Source organism: Vanellus vanellus, assembly GCF_965231255.1.
Source record: "Vanellus vanellus genome assembly, chromosome: 1".
NCBI lineage: Eukaryota > Metazoa > Chordata > Aves > Charadriiformes > Charadriidae > Vanellus > Vanellus vanellus.
Genome location: NC_138905.1, coordinates 111,325,489 through 111,350,147, shown reverse-complemented (window position 1 = coordinate 111,350,147; position 24,659 = coordinate 111,325,489). Strand labels below are relative to the sequence as shown.

General features: G+C 38.5%; 1 long non-coding RNA gene across 1 annotated transcript in view; it reads right to left on the bottom strand.

The window, feature by feature from the left end:
* Positions 1-24,659, bottom strand: part of LOC309686047 — a 191,523-nt gene that overhangs the window by 136,982 nt on the left and 29,882 nt on the right. Inside the window, exon 2 of the long non-coding RNA XR_014270509.1 lies at positions 2,056-2,113. This is a non-coding gene — a long non-coding RNA (uncharacterized lncRNA). The remainder of the gene's footprint in view (positions 1-2,055; positions 2,114-24,659) is intronic.

Here is a 24,659-nt window from a genome sequence, read left to right as displayed (position 1 = left end):
AAAGCAAAAAAAAAAAAATTACCTAGATTTTATGGACAAACAGGAGCTTGAGAGAAAACAAGGACAGCAAAAAAGAAACTGATCTGAGACACATAAAAAATGAAAGAAAGGAACCAAGACCTAACAAAAGAGTGACAGTAAAAGGAGGAAACGTAAGCAGGAGGGAAAGAAATGATGATTGTGAAGCCTTTGGGAAGAGAGAGGAGGAAGCGAAGGAAAGCCAAAGAATGTTGCCATTAAGCCTGGCTTTAGGAGTTTCATTGCAGTGAAACTCAATTTATTTAATAGAAAAGCTAGGACTCTATTACCTGCTCCAGTTGAAACACGCTGGTGAATTACTGCTTTTCAAGAATGCAATGATATGACTGCTTCCTACTAATTCAATATTAAGCAGCCAGCCATACTTGTCCTTCACACTTATGGCTAATATTCCTGAATATTTCACTTTTTACAACCAGCTCCTCTACATAAACCAAAAATGTAAGTGCAATTTACATTGATGTGTACTAGGTGACTGACATCCCAAACTAATGTCATTTGATCTGAAGACAATCTCTAGATACAGTATAATTCAAAAGACCTTTTCATAAACTTTTCATTATGGCTTGATAGTCTTCTGAGATTGCACATTCACATCAGTTGGAAGTATGAGCAGAATCCACCATAAAAGTAAATTATTCCTAACGTCTGAAGGAAGAGGAAAAGTAAAGGTAATTTTTAGTATGAACCTAGCCAAAATAGTTTTAAGTGGAGAATGCAAGCCTGTGTGAATAACCACGCGCTCAAAATTCATCCTTAGATCAGAAAGAAAAATTGAATGAGTCATTGCTGAAGTGGACACAGTAAGGGATCAGGGATCCACCATTCAATGTAAAGTCCCAGCACAAAGAGTTTAGCACAACCCTGCGACATTCAAAGGGCCAGTAAAGTAGGAGTTACAACTACTTTTTTGTCCAGCTGCAACATCAGTAATAATCCTACAGTAATGTTTAGAAAGTCCTGTATATTTTGAAAACAACACGGCAAAAACAGACAGAGGTGAAGGAAGAGCAACAAAAACTGAATACTGGAGAATATGTGTTACAGTGAAAGTCTTAAAAGATATCAGATCTATTTTAGCTGACTTGAACAAATATGTAGCAGTGATTATAGGAAAACAACAGCCATCTATAAATGCCAGCAGAAAACTATGGCTCAAAGCTGAAGTTAGTCAATTTAAATCAGGTAAAAGGCACAGTTTTTGACAGTTTGCTTCAGGAATTAATCACTCTTGCTATGAAGAAGATAAATAGTGGATTAAATTAAAAATAAGTCCTTCCCTGCTTCAAAACCAAAATACAAGACAGTAATGGCACAAAATATAAAAAGTTAAAAGAGTTTAAACTACATGGTCCAATGGCACATTCTGATTTGAAACACCATCACTCTCCATAAAAGGCATGAAGTAATTAGTCACATCTGTAAGGAAAAATATTTTGAATCACACCAAGGTGATCCCAGCCTTCCCACAAGCGAGAGGGTGGCCATTTAACCTTAGAAACTCACAGGGAAGTTTTCATCCAAGTGAAGACAACAATGACAAAACTCCCATCAAATTTAATGGGGCTGGGATTTCAGACCCAGTTCTGGCATTGCCGCTGCTGAGCTACATCCCCCACCAGAGCGAGCCTTGGGGCCCTGCTGCCACCACCACAGCCAGGCTGGGGTTATGGCTACTGGCTACCGCAGCCAGCCTGACACGCAGGCGGGGCCCAGCCTGGCCTTGCTACGGGGCCCAGCATCTGGGCCTCGGCATGAGGGGCACCCGCCCAGCCTAGCCTGAGGCTGGTGGAGGGGGCTATGGCACCAGCTGCCACCCATAGGCAGCCACAAGGATAAGCACCATGACTGCGCTCCTCAGGAGCCATTTCAAACGCCAAGGGAGTGTGTCCTAACTCCGTCACAGCAAAGCCGCTGTGGGAGGGAGAGCAGCAGCACTGCCTGTGACACCATGCGCCAGAGGTTGGTCACGGTGATTTGGCAACCGAAAAGTTGGGTGACGGTCTCAAGGCTTACCTACGCAGGTGAAGTGGCAAACACGGTCCCACTGTGAAATGGGAAGGCAGCTGTGCCCCTGGAAGAGACAGAGGACATCAGAACAAAGATACAAGACCTGCGCAATAAAATAGCATTCACCGAGTTTCCCCTGGTTATTTTAAAATTAACCCCGTTCCATAGAAAGACATAATGTTATACCCCATAATTACAAAATATACAGAAAAAAAAAAAAAAAAAAAAAAGAGGAACCTTGTTTTTCAAGGCATGATGAACTTCAACAGGTTAACAACTTTATGGGAATTGTCATAGAAGCCGGTACCACACGGCGGCGTGCCTGACCCCACACTCGGCTCGTCCCATCAGCAGGCCGGCACAGGGCCTGCCCTCAGGCCCCGCTGCCCTAGGGGCTGCAATGGGCACAGGTGGGGAGCAGGCCGCAGAGTTTTAAAATAATTTACCTTAATTATTTTAAAACTCCCCCGCCATCTTCTCTTGTGCAGGCCCCACAGCCTTTCGTCACCTTATAACCAGGGGCCACTCTCTTGCTGGCTGCACATTCGCTTGTGTGCTGAGCTATGTATGCAAACAAAGTCAGGATTTTATTACTTTTGGCGACCCACGCCATTTTTTTTAGAATGAATTTTAGCACCTGCAAATTCTTTTTTCTCTTTGTAGATTGTTAGAAAAGGTATAGCTTGAATTTATGCACAAAACCTATAATTTTTCTCATTGGTACTAACATCTTCACAGCAAACACAAAGTTACATTTGGTAGAATTTATTAGGAAAATTTTAGTCTATGATCACATTTCTAGTACAATAAATATTGTAACCATATATTTTATAAATACATGTATAAATATATGTATAAAGATATAAACATACATAGCAGAAGCAGTATACTGGCAAAATATGCTTAGTTTATGCAGTAAGAGATCCTCTGAGCTGTTTGTTATCAACAGATCCCATTTAGTGCTTTGCTTTCATTAACATGGAGTTTTTCAAGAAGTGGGATAAGTTAGTAAACTGTTGTTACATTCAACAAATGCGCAGGATTTTTAAACAAGGAATACTTTAGTTTCTGAGAGCTCAATTAGTATTAATTACAAGTTTAAAGAAGCACCACAACATATTCACATTGATAGTATAGGCATATCTACAGCGTAATTATTGTCACTTCAATAAGTGCAGCCATGCATACACATCCCCTCCTAGGATCAAAGAGGTGGCATATCGAGTCCAGGCTCCTGCTATCAGAGGCAATCGTGTTTCACATTCCCTTTCATAAATGTATCATTTTCCACCTTGCTTTGTGTGGAAAAACAAAACCTGACCAACTTATTGGGAGGCTTCTCCAGAACGCTACTGCTTTGATGGCTAGAAATCTACCTTTCAGTCTGATTTTCTGCCAGTTATTTCTGTCCAAGCTCTGTTCTCCAGATTAAATGATTGTTCTCCTTTGCTTGCAATTCTCCTCTCCCCACAGCGTACCTTTTCTCTTGGCCTTTATTTTATTGAAGAGGAAATAAAGCTTTTAGTGCCCTCACAATAATCTCTCCCTTCCCGCTATTCATTTTACTAGCCTTTCTCTGTTTGTTACAACTAAGTTCATGCTTCCTGCACCTGGGTGCTCTGAATGCTAGGCAGTATTCCTGGGGAGGTTGTTGCAGTGCCCCACATGGAGGCATTAATAATTTTATTTCACTACCTGAAAGGTCTAACTTGATACATTTTGAAATGGCATAAGCCTGGACATATCACACTGCTGTCTCACTCATTTTGGATGAAATTCATTTTACCCAGCTTTAAGCTAGGTAAGCTCTGAGCTAGTCATCACAGGCCCCTTTTATAATTAGAGAGACACTTTACACCATGATTCATCTGATCTATTTTCAGGGATTCTGACTGGAAGAAATCTGTTGTGCCCTAGAAATACTCTTCACTGACCACGTCTAAACAAACACCTCAGTTGGAGAGATCTGTTTTGAATCAACTGAACAGCTTATTTTATGATTTATTAATACACTCAGCTCCTTCATTTCCTTTTAAAAAAATCACAAGATATCAGATAATAGCAGAAGCAATCATAACCACAGATATAACTTCATGTTTTCAGACTTCCATCCTGTTTCTATTCCTAACGGTCTCCAAGTTGCAAAGTTTTCTCTGGGTTATTCCAAACTGACAGTACTTTTGAACTGCATATTGAAAGTGGCTTTTCTAGCACACCTTTAAAACCCACAGTAACTAGAAGTAGCACAATTTCCCCTCAAAAATCAAGCACTTGTGTAATGATTTGGCAGGATTACAGTTCGACAATTGATATTCTAGACTAGAACATGAGAAAGAGCAACAGGTATTTTAGGAAATCAGATTGTCATAACATTCAGAAGTGAACACAAGAGGCTGAATTTTGATCAATCATAGGTAAAAGGATGTAGACTTGGGAAGGTAGGTAGGATGCTTTTTGGCAAACCATCTCTATCAAAGCTCCTTAACAACATCTTCTGAGCAAGAAGCTTGAAACATTTGAATAGTAAAAGATAAACACTAAAATCAAACAAGCACGCACAACTACATATTTCTGTCATCTTCTTCTCCAATGGAACAGTTACAGAATTTTGCTTCACAAAGAACAAATTAAAATCACAAGGAAGTTGATACTCTCTCTCACCTTCATAGACAAATCAGTGCAGTTACCATACTCTATGGTCTCGCAGTGAATTAATATTTAAATACTGAATATTGCTGAATCTTAAGAATTTACCTTAAATCCTCCAAATATGAGCTATACAACAGAAAAGGCATTACCACTATACCAGTGTTTCAATGCTTTGTGAGGGAAGTGCTAGTACAGACAAATAGGTTTATACCAGAGGTTTTGCAGCAAGTAATAGGCTGGACTGAATATCTCAAGAGTTTCAGTTTTGGCCAATACATACTCATGAAGGTCTTCTTCACATCCTGTTTACATACAAACATTTGAACGATTCTTCATGTGACACAAGTGTTGGGACAAAATTCCATGTGAGATGGGATAACTGGGGAAGGTTTTAATCCAAACAACTGTCAATCCCAAGATAAATATAAATTACAGAATATTTGGAATATTACTGAAGACAAAAACATGAACAAGTCAAAACTGAGTTATTTACCATAGCAGAAGTCATTATGAACTTTTCATCCTATTTGGTGCTCAGAAACCAAAAGTCAGGCTAACTCTCGTAAATGCAAACATCTAACAACTCCATTCCCAGAACCACACTACCAAAAAAGATTAACTTCCAGATAATTCAGGCTCAAGGACAAATTCATGGAGGTCCATAAACAGATACTGAAGGGTACAGGTAAGGATATCCCCTCTAACATCACAAATCCAAAAACAATGGATGCCAAGGGAGGACAAGTGAAATGGACCACAGAAAGAAAAGAGGCCCATGTGCTCTCACTAAATTGCATACCCTGTTGCTACTGTCATAGAATAAGCACAAGGATAGATGGACCATTAGCCTGGCCCACAAGAGCGTTTCTTGAATTACCTTGTTCCATGAATAAAAACCAGATGAACTTCAGTATCACCTTGAGGAAATTCAAATAAAATTGTGGGAAAAAAATATTTGTTTAAAATTTTTAAACACCGCAGCCTAAAAGTGAGATCGCCTAGTCAGAACTAATAAGTGAAGAAATACCATTATGGTTCTCACACAACAGACATTCAGACCCCAAATCCCAGTCACAGCATGATCAAAGGTATGTCATTTCAGAGAAATATGAAAGATTTTTTTCAGGATGTAATTTCAGAATTTTTTTTTAATGTCAAACTATCCCCCATCATGCCCCTCATAAACCAAAAATCATCAGATTTTCCATTCTCCATGAAAATTCTATTTTCTTAGGCCAGAACTCTCATAAATGTGTCTTTGACAGTGGCATTTGTTAAGCATATATGCTGACCTTTTCAAAGTTTCTCTTTTTTGAAAATATTGTTCTCATTTTGCATTCTGCTACATATTCTTTCACATACTGCTATGCGCAGACTTTGCATACTTGCCCTAGTTTGCAAGGTTCTTTACTCAGATCATACAAATATTACAAGATTTCTTTAGAATTCTTTCTTGTCACTAATGTAAAACTTCCAGAGCTCTTCAACCAATACAAAGAGGGGAAATTTCCACACCTGTTTCTGAAACAGGACGTAATAATTCTACCAAAGGCATATCTGTATATAAAATAGACAATATTTATCCTGAGAACTCCCTCTTTCATTACTATCTCTTTGGAAGAAATAAAGTAAGAAACAAATCATAGTCACTCCCCAGACAGCACAATGTTTTAAAACCAAGACCAACAGTAGCTTAGACACAACCTGGTCCCTCCTAAGTCTTGTCTGATATTCCATAAATCATTATGCAGCACACAAGAGGAGGCAAATGGTGAGAAGGCAGCAAGTTTTGCCTAGGAAGGAACTCATGTAATGCTCTTCTGACAATATTAGAAAGGCAAAAGCAACCATGTTTTAGAAAAAAACTTTTTTTCTACATTAGGATGATGCTTGCAGCCCAGAAAGCCAATCATATCCTGGGCTGCATAAAAAGAAGTGTGGCCAGTAGGTCAAGGGAGGTAACTCGTTCCTTCTACTCCACCCTGGTGACACCCCACCTGGAGTACTGCATCCAGCTTTGGGGCCCTCAGCACAGGAAAGGCATGGACCTGTTGGAACAGGTCCAGAGGAGGGTCATGAAAATTACCAGAGCACTGCAACACCTCTCCTGTGAAAAAAGACTGAGAGAACTGGCATTGTTCAGCCTGGAGAAGAGAAGGCTGCAGGGAGACCTTATTGTGGCTTTTCAATACTTGAAGAAGTTTGTAATAAAGATGGAGAAAGACTTTTTACCAGGTCCTATAGTGATAGGACAAGGGGGAATGGCTTCAAACTGAAAGGAGGTAGATATACATTAGATATAAGGAAGAATACTTTTACAATGAGGGTGGTGAGGCACTGGAACAGGTTGCCCAGAGAAGTTGTGGATGCCCCATCCCTGGAAGAGTTCAAGACCAGGTTGGATGGGGCTTTGAGCAATCTGGTCTAGTGGGAGGTGCTCCTGCCTTTGGCAGGGGTGTTGGACTAGGTGAATTTTAAATGTCCCTTCCAACCCAAACTATTCTATGATTCTATGAATGTTTGGCATGACCAACTCTTTGCAGGAAATATTTTTGCCATGGAATCACATCACAAAGATTGTGTTATTAAAAAATTAGTCAGGGTCTACACAAGAACGAAGCTGTTATTGCTGTTGTTCTGCATGTCTCTGTTAAAAAGCTACAAGAAATACCAGGTTATTTCAGATTAACATTATTTCAGTAATGCTAAAGCTTTCTTTTCTATAAAGGGAACATAAGCATTAAAGGGACTTCTGCTTATCAATATCAGAGGCTCAGAAAATGACAGTACTGAAATGAACTTCATATACTTCACACGCTCCTGGAATCAGACTGACTTCCATTTCAAGGACAAAACATCATCGAACTATGCCATTGAGTGAGAAAATACGTCTTTCTGGTCATTTGACTCAGAGTTCATCCTGCATCTGGTATTCATATTCAAAGCACTTGGAAGGAGACTAGAATAAGGAGTAGATTTCTAATGCTTTTTGTGGTGGTGTTTATAGCCCAAGAAGAATATTGAAGAGCCAGAGAGAATTAATTTGTTTTGTATTTTAAAACGAAGTGGATGCAGTTAATCATTCCCAAGTTTATAATACAGCAAATCCACATATAGTACCTACAGCAAATAACTGTAACTGTTACTGGTTTAACTCATCTATCAGGTACCTTGGTTTTGAGGCAAAAACCCTAGAGATTTTCACATACTACCAAAATTCAAACAACACAGTTTTAGGCTTTGATGATTCTTTGCTAAATGGGCTTCTCCAAGTCCTTGCTCTTAGCAAGTCCACAGTCAGGCTTGAATATTCCCTGTCATTAAGGAAATGTAGATAAGGATGAACCTGGAGAAGCAAAACAAAGGATTTTTGGTGGGGATTAAAGCTGGCAGCACGTTTAGAAACCTGGAATTAAAAAGGTATCTTTTCAATCAAATTTCAGATAACCATAATTCCTTGTGTATCACCAGACTAAAACCTGGGCTCTCGTCTGGTTTTTGCTGCTTTTACTTTATCCAGTAGATTATTAGGATGTGCAACATGATAAACTCCTGTCCTTGAAATGATGACTTACAACATTGTTGCATATCATAATAAAGTGTCAGTATACAAATTGCTTAAAGATGGTACCAAACTGCAGAACCCTTATCTTCACTGAGCAAGAGGATCATGGTCTCTTCAGTGTATTTGCTTTGTTTTCATTCTGTATACTATGATAGAGCTGACACTTTTTTTCAGAGGCTTACATTGATGACTCAAGAGACTTTCAGTGAAATAACTAACTCTGTTATAAAACCTTTTTCTCAATTGCAGAAGTTTTCATAGGCTAGGTGTTCCACATTGGTTCAGCTATCTTAACAGATTTCCATAATTCTTTGTATTTCTTCAGGGAATTAAAAATGGAGGGAAGAAAGGGTAGATAAACCATGCTGGTAGGATTGGTACCTCCCTTAATTCAAGTGGGCAGTTCAGTCTAAAATCCCTCTAAAATAAACTGATGACACAGGAACCTTGTCTACAGCATACTGTGTTAAATTATTGTCCACGCCTCTTGTGAAAACAACAGGGGCATGAATTGCATTGATTATGAAGGAAATTGCATCCAATAGTCCTTGCTATGCAAACCACAAAACTTCACAACATCCAGGAGGCAACTCCCTTTGTTCAGAGAAGCTGAATTGGCTTCTATATTGCAATGGAGGTAAGAAGATAGTGTTGCTTCTTGAGGCCCTTATAGCCCTGGTATTCAAGAAGGGGAATAAGTTGTTTAGATGATTTGCTCCTTCGTCTAAATGAATGGCTCAAAGGGGAAAAGAGAAGTTTCGGCCTAATAGTCATCACTGGCTTTAACAGAGTAAAATGCCTCCAAGTGGAAGCCTGAACTTTAGCTTAAAATAACTAGGTGCAAAGCTGGTTTGTCGCTCAAGCAACAGCCCAGTATAACCCAATGTTTTTTCAGAACTTCAGCATCAACATCAGAAGAGGGCCAGGGGTGTAAGTACTTTGGGGCAACACATCAACACATGGTAAAATCCACACTACAACACCACCAACAGAAATAAAACTTAACGGTTTCACAATCATATTTTCATTGCTCATAGAGACGCAACTTTTCCCTTTAACACCAAGTCTTATACATCTTTCATTGCAGTGCTCTATCCTCAGCTCCTTACAGGAGAAGACTAATTATTTCAAGAAATGATCATGAATATAATTAAGATCAGATCCTCCCCTTGGTACGCTGTGCAGACTGCTGTGAATCTAGACATGACTTTCTTATCAATTACATTAAAAGGAACAAGAGGGAGGCCTTTTATTTTAAAAAAATCTCCTTCCAGGAGCCAATCTCTCTCTTTCTCCCTCTGCTTTTTTATTTTTTATTAAAACTTAACGTGTTATTAGCATGAGAATAAGTGATTGCTGCTATTGCATTGCTGAATTTCAAGCAGTATTTGGATACTAAATACAACAGCACTGTCTTTTGCACTCTTTATGCCATACAGGTAAGATTGAGTACTTAATCTTTTAATTTATTGTTGAAGGTAACGAACAAAAATAAAGAGAATCTCACATAGTCTAAATAAATCTTAAGGCACAACACTTCCACACAGTGTATAAATTTCTAAACTGCAGTCAGTATGAACGTGATTGTCATGATTAACATGCATCTATAGTTCAGAAGGAATACCAAAATCTCTTATTACATGTAACAGTCTACACAAAAGATCAGCAAATAGATTTCTCTCTTAAGCTAATGGGACTAGTTAATGGACCTTCTGGAGAAAAGGTACAATTTGCAATCATGTCAAAGACTATCTGAAAACTGGATTAATATGCAGGATATAAATTATCCAGAATGAATCCAATGAATCCAGATCATGACTATTTTAAGATAATGGGTTTCCTACTTCTGCTATTAATATTTAATTGCTTATGTTGCATGTTTATATTGTCCTATGCATTTTTTGCTGTTTTCTTAGACAAATTTGGCCCATAGATGTGCAGGGTAGGCCAAAAACTTTTTGCAAAAAAGCCAGTGACTGTTTAGAGGCAACTTATAGTTGTTTCACATACATAATTTCATTTCAAATATGCAGTCCCCAGTCTAAATTTAAATCAAACTGTCCTATAGATCAACGGAACTTCAGAATATACCCTGAGAAACTACTTGATATACTCATAAATATTAATTACATTTATAGATAGCAATAGAAATTCTACCAAATAGCACAGGACCCTGCAGTTATTAAAGAGCAGCAAAAATTACTGACAGAAACGACCGGAGTAATTTTTAGTGTTCCTGAAACTTCAAACTCTGTTCAACAGTTCACCAGATATATGTACCCCCCAATTTTAACAAGAATAGTTGTAATAAAATTAATTTCATACTGATAATAAGAACACAAATGCTGTGGCTTGTAATAAAACAGAACAACATATACTAAGTATATAACAGAAGCTACTGGTCCTAAAGCAAACATTGTAACAGTAAAATTCTAATACAAATAGTAAGCCATCAAAATTTACAAACTACCACAAACAGTTAAAATTTCACAGAACAGATTTAATAAATACAATTAATAAAACAGGCACTCTTATGCCGTAGCAAATACACTACGCATTTTAATTTTTCAAGAGGAAATGTAATACGCTGCAGCTAAAGGAATAACAAAGCAAAAAGAAACAAAGTACAAACATAACGATTCTCAAAGGTTAATGGTTACACCACTGGCTTATATTCAGTGATCACATTTTTACTACCTATACCCTGGAGATAATTTTTTTTTTTTTCCCCTGAAGAAGGTAAGACTTCTACGTGCTGACTTCTGTGTGCATTTTTAATTGTCTTTCCTGGGAGTGCAAATCTTGAAAATTACCATCGTAGAGCCAAAAAGGGAAGAAAAATAATTGGCAAAATATTGGAACAAAAAAGTTATTGCAGAGAGATAGAAATTCATTACTTTCATGCTCTGTCAAACTTATAATAATATGCACTTGGAAAGAAAAGCAAAATCTTATTTTAAATGGCATTTGCTAAAGCTACGCTAACAAAAGGATTTGTGGCCCTGTCACGAAAAAACATTGACCCTTGACCTTTTTTCAGTTTAGAGAAGGAGAACAGCCAGAATCTTCTGTATCAAACAAATGTTTGTTTTGTATAAACATTGTCCCAATTTTCTTAGTTTGCTGCAAAAACAGAGAAAAAAAAAAAAAAAAGAAAGAAAGAAAAGAAGAAAATGCCCCAAACGAAAGGCTTGATTCGGAAACAGTGCAAGCCTGCTTCTAAACAGTCATGTGACTTTTTTTTTGCTAACAGCCATGTGCTCGCGTATCATTTTACTCTGAAATAACTCTGCGGATTTCAGCTCAACCTGCCTTTGCTTATAATGCATGACATAGCCTGTGAGGGAGCCTGAGAACCGTCCCTCTTCAAAAGCAAGGTTCCCATGCTTGGCCTGTAACCATGGAAGCAGATGCCTTTTTTGCTTACCCCTGCTTACCTCTTTGCAGCCACGAGCTGCTCCCTATTGTTAAAAGGGGTACGCCTTGATTTTTCTTCGTCGTGACCGAACTTGCCTCTTCTTCAAAGGGCATGATGCTGCAGGTCACTGGTCTAGACTGTTTGCACGGTCCAGAGAACAGCCTTGATGTAACCCTTGCTCCGTCTGTGCCACACCACCAGCCGTGCGACTGCAGACTGTAGGGGGACATCGGAGATCTGTATTTGAAAAGAAGTCCGTCCGATTTTGCCATTGTGCCTTTTCAGTCATCGATCGAATGAATATCGAACCTTCTGTCGTTGCATGTGTGAAATAGATAGCTTAGCAAGCACTTTTGTGCCCAAACCTGTGCAGTGGGCCAAACTCTCTTCCTTTATTCACAAGTATTATTGTTTTTTGTAGTATAGTCGTTTCTTAGGTACCTTAATAACGGTCTCCTCATGTTAGAGCGGCTTCACAACAGAATCTCTTTGTTGCAATCTGCTTGATTTAGCACTTTATTTTTTTAATTTTTTTTAAAGGTGCTTTCTCTTTTAGTCATTCCCAGTTGAACATCAGCCCTCTTAAAGTGCAAGGGAGGCTGATTTTGAATCGGTATGAATAGCCCAGAATCGTGAGGGGTTTCAAAACAAGATACCGACTGGAGGTTTGCTACCATAAGGCTTTAAAAATAACAGGGGGGGGGGGGGGAAATGAACTTGGAAGGCTTCCAAAGTAAATTCAAAAAGTAAAAAATCCAGCAAATATGGCACTTTTTTTTTTCTTTTTTTTTTTTTTTTTGTTAAATACAAATAAAGTAGATAGTGGTAATGAAAGACAGATATTGTAATAGACAAAATAACCTGACAGTGGTGGTTAAAAGCCTAAAAGAATCCTATCTCCTTTTTTCCACTCGATATACAAGTAATTTGGAAATTTAACATCTGATAACATGGGAGCTCTAAGATAGTTTTTACTCCTCTGTACTATTGTACAAACATTTTCAATATTCACTGCCAATCTTATTTTTTTAAAGAGACATTTCATTTAAAAAACATATGGATAAATGTCTAAACCATAGCAAGAAATTATGAAAATTATGCTAAGCCACTGAGAAAATGTAGCTGAAGCGTGCAGTCAAAGAGTCCAACAGAACTCTAGGAATTTCAGGGGGGAGTGAAGAAAAAGATGCTTTAACACCTTCGAATAAAAAAGACAGAATTGTAGCTAACATGGAAAGTGATACATTCATGAAATCGGTCGGTAAGCAAGTTTTTTCTCTTCTTTTAACAGAATCGCAAACTCTCTGACCATTGCCTGTCAAAAAACAATAACCTAGTGACAGGCATCAGCACCTACTCATTGTAAAATATGCTTGCCTCTACTCTGTTCTAACAAAATTCGGATTGTACCAAAAAGGGCTTATATAATCTTCAGGGTGTTGCTTAGCCAGCGTTGTCTGTATATGACATCAGTATATATATTTTTGAGATACCACTATCTCATACTTCAAGGCATACCTATTTTCTCTAATTGCCGCAGGCAAAGGGGAGGTGCACTAAAGAATAAAGAAGGTTATTGTGACAGATGAAACATAATTCACAATGAGTACTCTTTTCATCCAGCCTTAAGTAGCAGAGGATTACTCCAAGCTGAATTTTAGGGGAGTATGTATGATCTGATTTAATAATATGAGGACAGGCCACAAGCTGAAAGGCAATGTAAACCAATTATGCTTTTGCTGATTGTTTGGGGGGTTTTGTTGTTGGGTCCCGTCCCCCCCCCCCCCATCCCTTCTTTTCTGGAAGTAGAAGCAACGTTAACGTGAAGAGGGTCTGAAGAAACATGGGGAAAAGTAAGAAATGCCAAGAAATAAAAGTTGGGATTTTCTGGAATGGATATTGATAAACGATTATTCTATATTTCTGCTTCATGACACTTAAATGCAATAAGATCATGCCATTTCTTCAGTAAATATGCGCTGTGAAAGTAGGTAAACTAATTTTGATACACTTACTGAACTTGTATTGTTTCAGAGAAATTCATACTTGAATCTTCTAAAAATGCTGTATGATATCAAGTTTAGATGTAGATAACTGTGACGGTAAAATAACTTTCTGCTAAACGTGTACATTTCTGAGTCACTGCTTTAATATTTAAACAGTAAATAGGTAAGCTTGCATGTGTATTTTGTGTGTTTGTTTCCTTATAGCCTGCTTTGGAAAAGACTTGCTTAGCATTAATTACTGTATTAAATTCTGAAAGGATTTTTCTTTTTACTGTTGCAGTTTTCATATAACAACTATTTTTTATCATCTAAAATTGCATTCAGAATATCTGGATATGTGTAGCTAGCTAAACTGCAGAAACTGCTAAGATACTTGGCAAAAGGAGTAAACAGTATCTCATTTTGTCTATAGAAATGTTAATTTAGATTAATTTTTTAAGCAATAGGTAACTTTTAAAAAATCCACTTTAATGCAAGTGTTAATAAAGTAATCATTGATCTTCTCAAAGAATATTTCTATATGTTGTATCATTTAGTATGCAAAATAAAACCATTTTTAGATACAGATTCTAAATGTTTTTCAAGTGTTTATCTTGTTTGAAAATCAGAGACAAAAAAAAACCCCAAACAACCATGAGTTAAATTTTTGCTTTCGTATATTTTGTACTTTTTAATTGCACAAAAACTGCTTAGCAGTCAGAGCTAATAAAACTGTGCTGCTAATTGAAAATAAATTATTAGTAGGGGTTAGTTCATACCTTTCAGATTTCAGACTGAAATATAAAATAAAGATTAATTGGAACAGACTTTCTCTTATTCAAGTGCTGCTATATACAAGACCAGCTAAGATGATTCAACAACTTAACACCAAATCTTACATAAATAAATGGCAAGGAAACGGCATAAAAATATGCATGTGGAATTTTTCTTAATTATATTTTCTAAACCAAAAAACAACACTGAAATTTTGTCTTTCCATAGGCTATGTTACTGAACTATTCTCTTATATAATATGATTTCATGCCATTGTTAAAAGCAAGCATAAAAACAATGTATTTCATAAACACCATAAGCAACTAGTTAGATTTTAGTGAATAAGCAGTATGCATTAAGCACATCTCCGTACTATACTCTTAAAGAAAGAATGAACAGTCAGAAAATGTATCAAAATACAATAAGAAAACTGCTAGATTGAAAGCATACATTTTAATATTTTAGTTCACAAAGGAAGCAGCAGCCAAAAGACCGTTCTAACCACCTGACAAATAGCAACAAACAACAGCTCTCGAGTCAAAATATTTATTAGGGTGTCATGTCAATGTACAGGCTAGCATATGTGTGCTAAGGAGAAATTATTCTATTATCTTCAGTTGAGTGAAGTAGTAACAATGAACATAAAGATTTATAAATATATATGGAACTGAGAATGTTTCTTTCAAATCCTACAACCATTTAAATTTCATTGATCATTTAAAAATGTATCCAAAAGTGTAAAATACAAGTTAGTTTAGCTCGTGTGACAATTTTTATCCAAATGTTATTGTTGCCATGTCACACTGAACTTGCCATCCATGTAAAGTTTCTTTGTAAGAAATCTACTTAAGCATTTGTTTAAGGAGTCAAGTGGCATTTTAGCTACACTGAATGACGTGAATTTAAGCAATATCTCTTCTACTAATAAACTTTCAAACAAAGTATATTTTAGGGATATCCATTTTGGTAGACTATTTTTTTTTCTCTTTAAAATTAGTTTGAAGTAGAATTTACTTGACATTATGGAATATAAAACTTCCAGCAAAATTGCAGAGAAAGGTAGTCTTTGAAAAAGTAGGGAAATGAGCACCTCAGATCATGCCTGCATGCAACAAAAAAAAGTACATATCTTTTAAGATGAACAAGCAACGTTTTAATACTGAATCAAACTATGACCACTCCTGTCTTTTACAAATCTAAACATATTAGTATTACACATTATTTTAACTCTTTTCAGTAAAACGTACATCAGGCTGACTGAATATATATCAAGTTCATTACATCATTTTTAATAGCCAGTGTTGAGGTTTTTTAATAGAGAGTAAGGAGGAAAAAATAGCTCTTCCCCCTCCCCTGCAAACAGCTTTGATTTAACCAAATCTTAGTGTGCGGGTATAGTTGTCTCATCCCATACCCTATAAAGCTTTAAAAAACTGTGAATGAAATTAAGATTTGTAATATTTTGGGAGCTACGAAGAATACAGCGGCACAGGAGACAACACCGGGAATGTAAGAAACCACAGACTTTGATTCTATACGACAAGCTGGATAGGAGTCAAAGCTGCCACATGTGGTGTGAAAAAATGCCACCCCGGTGTGAACAAAGGGTTTAAAATGGAGTCAAGAAGCGTGCAAGCTCAATGTCTAAGCTTTTCCTGTGAATTGTACTGCCACAACCTGCAGGATATCAAGTGGGCTGGGAAGAATAGAGTGCCTTTGGAAGCTACAATGGAGTAGCGGTGGCCGTCGGTGCGTTAGGGTTTCTATTGTTTTGGTCTTCTTGTTTGTGCACCGTTACAATGCCCTGCTTTACTTCAGCGAGAAATTAAACTCTAAGCACCAAAAATAAAGTCACAAAATTCACCGAGAAACTGATGAATGCAGTAACTCTGATCTTCCTCATTGTAGTCCTAGTTTACAGCTCGCTGAGAGAATTTACCGGCTAGATTGTTCATTTTACTGGGGCCTGAACCACAATCTCACACGTACAAAAAACAGAGTAATAAACGTTGCTCATAAATATCTCTTATGGCCTTTTACTGAGGTAATAGTTGCAATAATATAAGCATTCGTTGGGGTTTATTCAAATAGAAAGAATGTTGCACCTTGTTTCAATCAACAGCTTGCCTTCTTTTATTACAACATAAAGCTATTAGTCTGCATATTCCGTTCAGAAAACACTGTCTTTTAGAAATAATCTATGAAATGGTGCAGTAGCAACCCAAAAATGTATGGATCATACACTTGCAAAGATGATATGCTAACAATGTTTAACAGCAAAGGTAGTGAAAATCAAAAATATTCTACCTAGATAACATTCTCCTTTATGTAGTCAAGACACAAGGAATAATAAGAAAAAAATAACAACAGTTAAATATATTTTCCCAAAAGATGCAAATAGCAAAAAGTACAAGTTCCTCAAAGAGAAAATACAATACAATTATTAGAATTCCTAAACAAAATCAATTAAAATCCAAGGAAGCAGGCCCACAAAACCCAATAAACAGTAAATTTTCTAAGAATTAAAGAAACCTTCCGATTTCCTATATTACATTTACATTTTTTATTAAGGATTAGGTCAAAAGCCACTGATTTTTAGTTTATGAATGCAGGTCAAGACAAGAACATTTTTCTATTTACTCTGTGTAACTCTGTATAGAAATCAATCTGTTACTTTCATTACAACCACACAATCAATTCCATTTAAAGTACAAAGCAACAGCCAAGTCCAAGGACAATATGGATCACTGAAAATCCTTCATACTATCTACAGAATTTATTCAGTATGACTGGGATGATTTTTCTTCTTATTAGTATGCAACAAGCTTCCACAAACAAACTTATCCTGGCTTCGCCTGTTTTTAGTTCAAAGCATTAAAAAAAAACCCACCATACACTATTTTACTGATACTAGCACAGATGTGTAAGTATTGCTCTTCAGTAAATAACACAAATCGTCTATTAAAGAATAATTTTATGGAGGAAAGTGTCTAAGTCACACTGAGCCACGATTATTTCTACAACTGTAATAATACAGGACTACATGCTAGATAAATCACATGACATACACCATGCAGACACACGATGAATGTAGATAATGTATTTAAGCAGTTTGTCTTAAAAGGCTATATTTTATCAACCTACAAATATTTGTAAATATGCCCCTCTCATTTTTCTGTTCCTAATAATGCTATTCTGAGGTTCCTAAGGGACACTAAGCCAAGCTATTTAAAAACTGCAAAATATTAGTCAGTGTCTCTCCCTGCACCCTCAAAGACTTTGGTACGATCATTTGGACAGATGTAATTTAGCCATTTTTATAGGTTTTAAATGTTCATAATTACTTTTACAGTCCTACTTCAAGATATTAAAATCTAGACGTAATAATCAGATTTTAAAACTGTCAAACTCCAAACTGTACTTTTATTTATGTCACTTTTAGGGAGGTTTATTTTGCTAGTTTGGTTTTGGTCCCAATCTATTTTCTCAAGTTATTTTCTCCTGCATCTTAGTATTTGTAGGGTTTTTTAAATTACTTTTTTCCTTCTGCCTGCCTGAAACATAAGTCTGTCAAATGAATATTGCTGTAAATGAACAGAATAGACTGAAAAATGTTCTGTTCAGAGATTTCTGTAGAATAAAGCTGCCTGTGATTTTCAAGTAAAAATCCTATTTTGAATATTAATAGTATTTGTTCTTTTATTGATCACTTTGTTCAACCACATGTCTCCCTCCACAATAACGTACCAGAGAAAATGAAAAATGAATCTTGGAACAGAGCACAAGAACGTGCAGTCAGATGTCTGCTGACAGCACTGAGGCTGTGTTTCGACGTCCTTGGTTTCCCCAGTTTTGATAATTTGAGATGACACTGACATGAATTCTATGGGTGTTTCTTAGGGTGCCATCTCCTTTTTAATCCAGTGTATGTTTTTAAGTCACCCTTAAATTGTTGTTTCTGCCAAGTGGTCAACCAATTAGCAGCATCCTCTCTTGGGTAACAAGACAGCATGCACATATGCACGTACATATGTGTATACATACTCATGTGAATGCACGTATAGCTTGTTATTTCGGCTGAGTCTCAAACTGGGACCCTCATGCACCAGTTAAATTCACCTCTGCCAAACCTCACTGTATGCATTCCAGTCATAAAGAAAATTGCATAATGCCGAATTTTGTACTTACATATAACGGCATGTAAATAGACAAAGGGTTCACGGCACTGTGAGGAGAGAAACTGTCCTGACAGACTTGCATTTATCCCCACTGCAAACCTTAAATAAGCATACATAAACATCTTTTTCCTCTTGTTCAGCTGTGTTTACTTGCCACTGCTTCCCTCCCCTGGCTTCCACCAGCTCATTTTTCCCCACCTCCTGAACCTGTTTATTTTCTCTCTCCTGCCTGTCTGCCAGCAGCGGCGCTGAAGAATCCCCCGAAAGCTGCAGCCCCACGCATCCCTGTCCCGGGGGCAGCCTGAGCGTGTGAACGGGGCGCAGGAATTAACAGGTTAATTCCACACAGGCAGGAGTAGGCATGACTCAGGCCTTGAGAAGATGAAGCTGGACTATCTGGAAGGATTGCATTAAGTGTAAGACATAGTATCGGCAAATGAAATAGCAGGGATACCGTTGAGAGAGAAAAAATTCCCTTTCCCAGAATACTCTCCATCTATTCAGACATTAAACAGCTGAAACGTGGGCGCCGCAGAGGTTAAGCTTGCCAGCTGAGAGCAGGACACTGAGCTACTCCGCAGCCCGCGCCTCTCCCTCTAACTACTGCACCAGCCTGGGGAGCCGTGACACTAATTTTACCAGCAATCTGCCCCCAGGGGCTATTTTAAGACTGTACCAGACCCATCTGCAAAGCTGGCCCCAGAGAGCCAGCTCAGGTCTGTTTGGAATGCTACAGACTGGCTACGTAATCCAGTTCAGAGCCCGCAAGTAAGTGATATAAGGGATCCATGCCGGCTCCTCTCCCCTGCATGAATTTCGGTGGCAGCAAGGAAGCCAAAAATGCGGGATGCCAGTACAGTTAAATGATTTACTGGGGAAAAGTAAAGTCCCCCTTTTAGAGGAGAGTTACCTTTCCTTGCAGAAGGAAAACATAGTATCTTTATTCATAACTAGCAAAAAACAATTCCAAATTTTCCTGATTCAACTGTGTGAATTAACAAACCAAGTTTTCCCCTGGCTAAAATGGAGACTGGACTGGGCAGTAATCACCTCCAAAATTAGCTCCTCCCTAACCTACACCAGAGGACAATGCTTATGGCAACCCCTCATGCCATCTTCCAAAGATCCTGCTGGATCTGCACAAGCCTCACAGGCCAGTCAAGGTGACAAAAAGCAAACAGACAACAGGTGGAGTAATGCATAGAGAAAATATAGGTTAACAGACTGTCTCCAGGACAAAAACATACCTTCAAACAGCTGCTTTAGAGCAGTTCCCTGTAATTAAGGCTCTGTCAGTGTGATACTGACAAACATCAGGGCCCCTGACACCCCCAAAAGCTTGGGTGCTACTTCCTTACCCTTTGCCTCTCTCCTGAAGAAGATGCTTGGAAAAAACAGTCAGGAAAAGAACCGGGACAGGAAAAATCACCACCCTCTTCTGCTAGAGTCCTTGCTGAGCGTTTACTGCCACATGGGGTAGTAAAGGCAATTCAGTTTTCCCTATGTTCAAGTGCTGGAGGTCATCACTGGTACAAGGGCCAAAATGATTCTGATTTCTTGCCACAAAATGTTAAATTCACACTTCTTGACAGTTCAACAGGAACAGCATTGGTGCGAGCACGCTCTCCACCCTTTAAACATCATGCAATCCTCAGGAATGAGAGACCAAATGTAACATGAGAATATTCTCTGCTTGGAGAGAACTTTTCACTGCCTTCCTTAATTTGTAATTCTCCTTCTGTGGCTTTATTTTAGTACCTTGATTCTATTTGAACATAGCTTATTATGATTTAATTTCCTCCTTTCTTTTTTTTTTTTAAACAGAGGATGGAAAAGAAAAATAAATCTCTCATGCTCTCAGCGTATAACAGTTGATATAATAGACTGAAATGGCTCCTTCTAATCACTTGGGGATTTTTAAGTGCATTTTATTGACATGATAAGCCATTATGAGTCCTTCAGACTTGTTATGGTTTATCATATCAAGGCTTATGGTTTTAAGTAATATTCCTCATATGCATTCACAGCATCCACTCCAACAGCTTCTTTAATCTCAATTAAATACTATTAAAGATATGTATGGTACCCATGTATAAGTGGCACTAGAACAGTATTTATATGCACTAGTGTCATGATTTAACCCCAGCCAGCAACTAAGCACCACCCAGCCGCTCACTCACTCTCCCCCTGTGGGATGGGGGAAAGAATCAGGAGGGTGAAAGTGAGAAAACTCGTGGATTGAAATAAAGACAGTTTAATAGGTAAAGTAAAAGCTGCTCATGCAAGCAAAGCAAAACAAGGAATTCATTCACCGCTTCCCATGGGCAGACAGGTGTTCAGCCATCTCCAGGAAAGCAGGGCTCCATCACGCATAATGGTTACTTGGGAAGACAAATGCCATAATTCCAAATGTCCCCCCCTTCCTTATTCTGCCAGCTTTATATGCTGAGCATGACTTCATATGGTATGGGATATCACTCTGGCCAGTTGGGGTCAGCTGTCCCAGCTGTGTCCCCTCCCAACTTCTTGTGCACCCCCAGCCTACGCGCTGGTGGGGCGGTATGAGAAGCTGAAAAGTCCTTGCCGCTGTGCAAGCACTGCTGAGCGGTAACTAAACCATCCCTGTATTATCAACACTGTTTCCAGCACAAATCCAAAATACAGCCCCATACTAGCTACTATGAAAAAAAAAAAAATAAAAAAAAAATTAACCCTAGCCCAGCCAAAACCAGCACAACTAGTAATAATGTCATACTGGCTCAAATGCCTTCCATCTCATCCCATACCCGGGAGTCTTATTACTCAGGACAAGTTTATATGCAAAGGTAACATTATTCAGTGGAATTACGGGGGTCAAAAGTTTCTGATGGTGGCTTTTTTGCTAGGGTTTCTTTCCTTTCTTCAAGTTAGTCATTAAAATGAGACATCTTCTGCCAATGCCCAGCAGCTCTCTGCACAGAACTTAAAACCCCTCGGTACATCCCAGCAAAATGGAGGTTAACCCTAGTGTCTAGGACAACATTTGTTGTCAAAAAGAAATAAAACTGAATGTTGAAGGTCACCAGGGAGAGCAAAACTCTGACTGCGTGGAGCACAACTGTGCAGCTATCTTGAATGACCACATAATAAACCTATGTCTTCCCCAATTTGTGCCACACATTTATAGCCTGCCCCTTTATGCTTTTTGTACTTCATACTACCCTGTTTCCCTGTGTCATCTTCCTTTTATCTTTACATTCTGGCTTCTCCACAGACACAAGTCCCCTGCCCTTAAAAGAAGAAAGTGGGAAGCAGCAAAAAGAGATCGTGTCCAAGGCAGAAGAGAGGTAGTCCAGAATGAGAGTATGGCTGCCAAACTGCCTAGACCTTCTCTTAACAAAAGGCAGGCAGCCCTGCATGAAGAGCAGCAACAGCAAAAGCTGTTACAAGGTTATAAACCACTTAGGTTATAAGTGTTCTGAATTTATGGCAATTGCTCCGAAATTGAAAAGGTCCAGCAAGTTTAGGAGGCTGAACTGGGGCAGAGGACAAAGGGAGACTCACCAAAACACAGTACAAAAAAAAAAGGAGTGGGCAGCCTGGCGAGGCAGGTACCAAATTTTGCATGAGTATAGATTTTAAAACATCCAAAGGTACAGGACATTTCTAGATGCCCATCTTGCCGTCCAGTGATCTCCCACAGAGACCAAGGGCAAAACCATTAGGAGAGGCATAAAAACAGACCCAAACTACAGTGTTCTCCAAATTCAAAAGAAACTGGGAGCTACCACCCTGCATAGAGGCTGGACAGTAATTAGCTAGTGCTGTAGCGTCTTGCCTCTTCAAGTAGAAGCACTGGGTACACTTGCCTCTAATTTAAGGAAGGGCATCCTTAGGGCAGTGAGGAGGGTGCACAGCAAGCTTGCTACCCTGGACTTCAGGAGAGCAGATTTTGTCCTCTTCGGGGATCTGCTTGGTAGAGGACCATGGGATAAAGCCCTAAAGGGAAGAGGGGCCCAAGAGAGCTGGCTGATATTCGAGGATCACCTCCTCCTAGCTCAGGAGTGATGCATCCCAGCTAAGAGGAAGTCAGGCAAAAATGCCAGGAGGCTTGCATGGATGAACAATGAGTTCCTGGACAAACTCAAACACAAAAAAGAATCCTACAGAGCGTGACAGCAAGGACAGGTAGCCTGGGAGGAATACAGAGAAATTGTCCAAGCAGCCAGGGATTGGGTTAGGAAAGCTAAAGCCCAGACAGAGTTAAATCTGGCCAGGAACATCAAGAGCAACAAGAAAAGCTTCTACAGGTATGTCAGTGTTAAAAAGAAAACTAGGAAAAATGTGAGCTCTCTCCAGAAGGAAATAGGAGACCTGGTTACTCAGAATATGGAGAACGTTGAGGTACTTAACTTATTTTCCTCCATCTTCACCAGCAAGTGCTCTAGCCACACCACCCAAGTCACAGAAGGCAAAGGCAGGGACTGGGAGGATGAAGAACCACCCACTGCAGGAGAAAATCAGGTTCAAGACCTTCTGAGGAACCTGAAGGTACACAAATCTATGGGATCTGATGAGATACATCCATGGGTCCTGAGGAAACTGGCAGATGAAGTTGCTAAGCCACCATCTATCATATTTGAGAATTCGTGGCAGTCTGGTGAAGTTCCAGCTGACTGGAAAAGGGGAAACATAGCCCCCGTTTTTAAAAAGGGGAAAAAAGGAAGATTTAGATTAGATATTAAGAAGAAATTCTTTACTGTGTGACACTGGAACAGGTTGCCCAGAGAAGTTGTGGATACCCCATCCCTGGAAGTGTTCAAGACCAGGTTGGATGGGCAACCTGGTCTAGTGGGAGGTGCCCCTGCCTTTGGCAGGGGGGTTGGAATGGGATGATCTTTAAGGTCCCTTCCAACCCAAACTGTTCTATGATTCTATGAAGAAAAATATATATACATAAAAGATTAAGAACACATTTGTCACTTAACTAGTTATACCAACAGCTGAAACAAAGATACTGATGTTGCAAAACTAAAGGATGTAGATCCAAATTGTACTAATAGTTATGGTCAGAAAGATGCACAATCCTCTAATTACTTTATGTAAAATAGCTGCAAAAACTGAACTAAGTTTTTCACTGTTGTCAAAGGTTGGCCCACCTTCTGACGTTACCATCATTACAGAACATTGTGCTTCTCCTATAATGGATTTTAAGTTTATGATGCACTCTCAGAATCATTTCAATGAAACCAAATGCTATCAAATGATTTCATAATCAATTAACACTACAGCTTAATTCCCAGTCTGCTGCATCCTTCAGTGCTGCTTTGCCACATAATTGATGTCTAATTTGCCATACCATACAAACGGCCTTGTTTATTCTCATTCCATTATCAGTAACTAGCTCATTATTCTAATGCACTCTGAAGTATTTTAAAAATAAATGCGAAAGCAAGTTCCATTCTATTCTATGTCCATTAGTTATCCTTCTAGGTTAGAAACCACGTTCCAATCATTACAGACCTTTCTCTGTATACATACCAAGTAACTCATTTGTAGCAGAATACAATCCATGCTTTAGGAAAGCTTGTTGAGGTAAGACAACAAAGCACGGATCAACGGGCAGCAAGACTGATACATATTAATCCTCGAACAAGGTAAATAATTATCATTTTATAACTTTCTACTTTATTTTGACGGCTCGACAACAGTCCAAATGCCCCTTCTGAGAAATCACCTTTTTTTGCCATTATACCCTTAATGTCAATAAGTTTGTTGAAATACTCCAGAACAAAATCAGCAGTATAAGCATGTGTGTGCAACGGGAGCCTCGCAAAAAAGAGCTTGTAGCCACCATAAAACTACTACAGCAGAAGAAATCCCATTCTCTGTCCTCTACCACATTCAACAATTGAAAAGTGTGCCTCCTTGGTCAAAAGACATTTCTGTTTAGCTGTGAAATCACAGATGTCCAAACACACCACCACAAAGATTTTATTAAAGTCCACTTTACTTTTGTACTTGATAAAAAGTCATGTAATACAGGTCAGTAATCAACGGCT